Source organism: Mauremys mutica, chromosome 16 (genome assembly GCF_020497125.1).
Source record: "Mauremys mutica isolate MM-2020 ecotype Southern chromosome 16, ASM2049712v1, whole genome shotgun sequence".
Classification (NCBI taxonomy): domain Eukaryota; kingdom Metazoa; phylum Chordata; order Testudines; family Geoemydidae; genus Mauremys; species Mauremys mutica.
Window position 1 is genome coordinate 31,329,938 of NC_059087.1, and position 4,453 is coordinate 31,334,390.

Genomic DNA, 4,453 nt, shown 5'->3' on the forward strand with positions numbered 1-4,453 from the left:
CATTATAAGTACACAGGAAAACTTATTACTGATTGCATAGGGTTAACAAATGTTGCCTTCTCATCATATGTTGTTTTATAGCTGTGGAGAACTTGATGGCATTGATGGCCCTATGGAAAAATAAACTTCACATCTATATGTACTTTTTATTGGCAGTCTACCTCCTTGTGATCTCATGGCTGGACTAGTTTTCAAAGTAAACATTCTTAAGTCTGGAAAGAGAACTTTGAGCCTGTTCTACACAATTTGGTTTATTAGACAAGTTGGTAGGTTTTTGCCCTGATATTTAACCATGACTAAAAAGAAGCCATATGATACAAAGAAAAAGTACAGCATCTTCCTCCTTATTGGTACATGGTGGCTTATTTCAGTTTCCCTGGGCACCTTACCAGTCCTCAGAGGGTATTTATTAATAACTTGTCAGACTGCTCAAGAATTTTGCCTCATTATTCCAAGAAATATATTGTATTTTACACAAATATCTTTATAACCATTTTGGGGACAATTGTTATCCTTTGTGCATGTATTTATATACCAGTCTAGTCCTGTAGCCACAATGTCCCTAAGCATCACAACTCAGAGATCTAAACCACTGCTGAGGATATTTGTGATTATAGTTGGTGTATTTATTGCTTGTTGGGGTGGGTGTGTGTTTTGTTGTTGTTGTTGTTTGTTTGCTTATAGATGTAGCCTGAAAAGTAAAAGTGCAATTTTAAACAAAGTTGGCTGGTTCTGCGCTGAATTCCAGCATTTACACTGTGGCTAGTGGAGAAACGTGGCAGGTTTTCTTTTGCCTTGTTTGTGGCTGTCTAGTGAAGACCAGCGTGGTCAGACCTTTGCCTATTCAGCCTAGTGCAGATTACAGTCAGTCAGTCTATGGCTTTTCAGGATACACGCAGGGATTTTTATCAGGGAAAATCATTAGCCACTTATCTTCGAGTACATGTTTATCACGTAACTTGTTTTGGTTTGGGTTTGAATTCTGTAAGAGATCTGGCCCCCTCAGGAAAGTATAAGATATAAAAATGATGCAAAACTAACGGTGCAACAGCACCCATCCTCCTATGTCCTTAAAGAGACGTTCCTCCTTACTGAGGGATGGAGACCAGTGGATGTTTGAAATGTTATCCCTAAACTATGGGCTAGTGTATTGCACAGCCACTGTCTAAAAGAGGATGAGCCATTTAAACAGGCCTGTTGATTAAAGCTGGAAGGGCCTAAAAGTCCCTTGACTCAGACCTTGCCAACACTAGCAGTCAAGTGACTCACAAAGAGAAATTATACAGGTTGTGGAAGTAGAGAAAGAACTGACAGGGATTTGGAGGGGATCTTAATGCATGACAGTCTCCGTTAGCAAGAGTCGGGCTAGCGGTAACCCTACTAACGCGAGATGTGTAGAAGCGAGGATTGTGTGAGGCGAGTGGGAAAGAACTGTGGGAGAAGTTGTTGTGTCCTTGTGTCGATAATGAGGAATGTAGACTGGCGTCTAAATAGAAGTGAGAAAAATAAGATATCAAGATGGCCTCTGTCTAAACAAAATGCAGCTGTTGCTTATTATTGTATGTAACAAAAAGTATAAATGCTGCTCTAATTGTTTACCCGTAGAGAGACCTGTCTAGGACCGGGGCAACCCTGTGTCCTAGCGCACTCCCTCCCTCTATACAATTGCAAAGAGAAAAGAAAGTATCTGACTCTGCTGCACCCAACCAAAAAGAGAGAACTGAGTTTTTCTCCGACAAGGTGCAGTTGTGGGAACTGAAGAAACAAATATACCATTGAGATACATGGTGTGAGACCAGTCATGGGAGCAGGGCACCAGGGGTAGCTGGTGAAGAACATGATCACCAGGACAATGTGGAGGTCAGACCACTGGCCCAAGTCTTGTTTGTGACTCAGGACCCAAATGATTCAAAGGGAGAGTTATACAGAGAAGTCACAGGTACATTGTATGTAGGAATGTTTAGGACAGGGATAGTCAATGGCAGACTGCGGGCCAAATCTGGAGCGCCAAATGGACTGTGAAATCTTTTTATTTATTTATCATTATAATTATTATTTTATTATTGCAGTGTGGAAAATATTTTTCTGGAGTCTGGACCTTGACTATACCATGACCAAGAAATTTGGACCTTGACAAAAAATTGACTCCCTCCTCCACCCCCCCAGTTAAGGGGTTTGGAGGGGATCTGGCATGGTAGCTCAATTGGTTAGAGCCCATACAGAGGCAATTTGTGTTTTTTACAAGCCACGCACTGAAGGGGTCTCTTGACACACAAAGTAAAAGGTTTGAAAAGCACATTATAAAAAGGTGTTTTACATGTATTTCTTATCTTACATTTTCCAGCAGCTGAGTGATGGGTATTCAGAGAATTTGGACACTGGCAGCTCCACAGGAGCAAATGGATTGAGCCTGATCTGTTTTTGGCCAACAGGATGCCAAAAGAGGAGACCATTCAAAGCTGAGAAATAAGGATCATTTTCCACACTGGGCATTTTTCTTTCTGGATTAAAAGTGGGTTGTATTTTAGGCAGGGTTACAATTATACAATCAACCCAAAGGAGAGGGAATGCAGATTCCTAGAGCAAGAAAGCATCTGGCAGTAGAAAAAGAAAAGACAGATGGGAAAAGGAGCAAAGGGTCCCTGGGCTCATATAAAGGAGAAGCATGATTCAGAGGTGAGGTCAATGAGACTAGAGAGGAAGGCTGGTCTGATGGTTAGAGCTCTGACCTAACACTGAGACATGAGTTCAAGTCATTGCTTTGCCATGGACTTCCTAGATGACCTTAGTCTTTCTGTGCCTCAGTTTCCGCTCTGTACAATGGGGATAACAGCACTGCCCCGCTTCACCGGGATGTCCTGAGGATACAGGCTTGCAGGCTACAGTAATGGGAACACATCTGTACCTATAATAGACCACTCACAGGGGTAAAATTACACAACAGCTTAAGGTGTTAGCAGAATCAGGCCCTTACATTCACTGAAGTCAAGAGGACTACTTGTGTGCTTAATGTTAAGCATGTGCTTGTGTGTTTGCAGTGGAGTCTTGGACTGAAAGCTCCTTGGGGGTAGGCTCTGTGGGTGAAATCCTGGTGCCACTGAACCCAAAGGCAAAAGTCCCATTGATTTAACTGGGGCCAGAATTTCCCCCATGTCATCTTCTGTGTATGGTGCTGTGCTGAATGTAGGATCAGTGCTTAAAAAGAATAATGGCCGGAAAGCTAAACTGACCAGTTGAGTTCACTGCCCAGATTGAATGAAACATCAACAAATTGACAGCCCAAATGGGGAAGGGGAAAAGTGCTGTGACTTGTGCTTTCAGCTGGACTAGTCAAAGGGTTGCTTAGTAAAAGGCAAGGTCATTTGGGGGCATTGAGTGAGTTTAATATCATTATCCCTTTAAATAAAAAGCTGATCTTTCCCTCCTTTTCTCAGGTGGCCCATTGGAGATCTTCAAACGTTCCTTGCAAAGTCCTTTGGAACTGGAAAGAAGATTGCTGTGACTGCTGCTGCTACTGATTGGCTAAAAGCTGCACCCACAATGTGTGCTAAACCAGCCTCCTGTCTGCCCCATCCTCCTGACCCCTTCTCCCTGCCGCCTATTTGTTTTTTAGTCTCCTGTCTTGTCTCTTCGATCCCCATCCTACAAAGAGGACCACATCTGCGAGCCCTCATCCCTGCATGGAGTCTCATTGGCTTCTCTGGTGCAGAGGTTTGTTCATGCAGTCCTCTTGGCAGGATCAGGGCCTTAGACTGTAACTCCCTGGGGCACACACTGTCATGTACTAGGTCTTTGTACAGTGCCTAGCACGCCTGGGGCCCAGACTTGCTTGAGCCCTTTAGATGCTATCACAACATAAACAGAATAAATAAATCAAGACCAGGGGCGGCTCTAGATATTTTGCCGCCCCAAGCATGGCAGGCAGGCTGCCTTCGGCGGCTTGCCTGCGGGAGGTCTCCGGTCCCGCGGATTCGGCGGCACGCCTGAGGAGGTCTGCCAAAGCCGCGGGACCAGTGGACCCTCCACAGGCATGCCACCGAAGGCAACCTGCCTGCCGCCCTCGTGGCGACCGGCAGAGCGCTCCCCATGGCTTGCCGCCCTAGGCACATGCTTGGCGTGCTGGTGCCTGGAGCCGCCCCTGATCAAGACCAATAAATGAATTATCTACAATGAGTTGGTTTCTCTTTGTTGTTTATCCTTTTGATGTATAAAGAGAGCCTGAAAAGGAATTTCTATTGTTTTCTGTATAAATTAATGTCTTTTCTAGTCTTTTTTCCAGGAAGACTCTATAGATGTCTTAGGACTCTGACATCACAACTACATGGGCAGTAAAACCTAAGTAGCTGAGACAGAAAGTGATTGTAATTCACACTGTTGAAAACTGTTTAACATCTATTTACTCAAATGCTCAGTAAGCAGTTGGGAGAAAAGATCTCGTTGTTAAAGATTCAAC

General features: G+C 44.0%; 1 pseudogene; it reads left to right on the forward strand.

The window, feature by feature from the left end:
• Window positions 1–1,016, forward strand: LOC123351131 (annotated as a pseudogene).
• The last annotated feature ends 3,437 nt before the right edge of the window (window positions 1,017–4,453 follow it).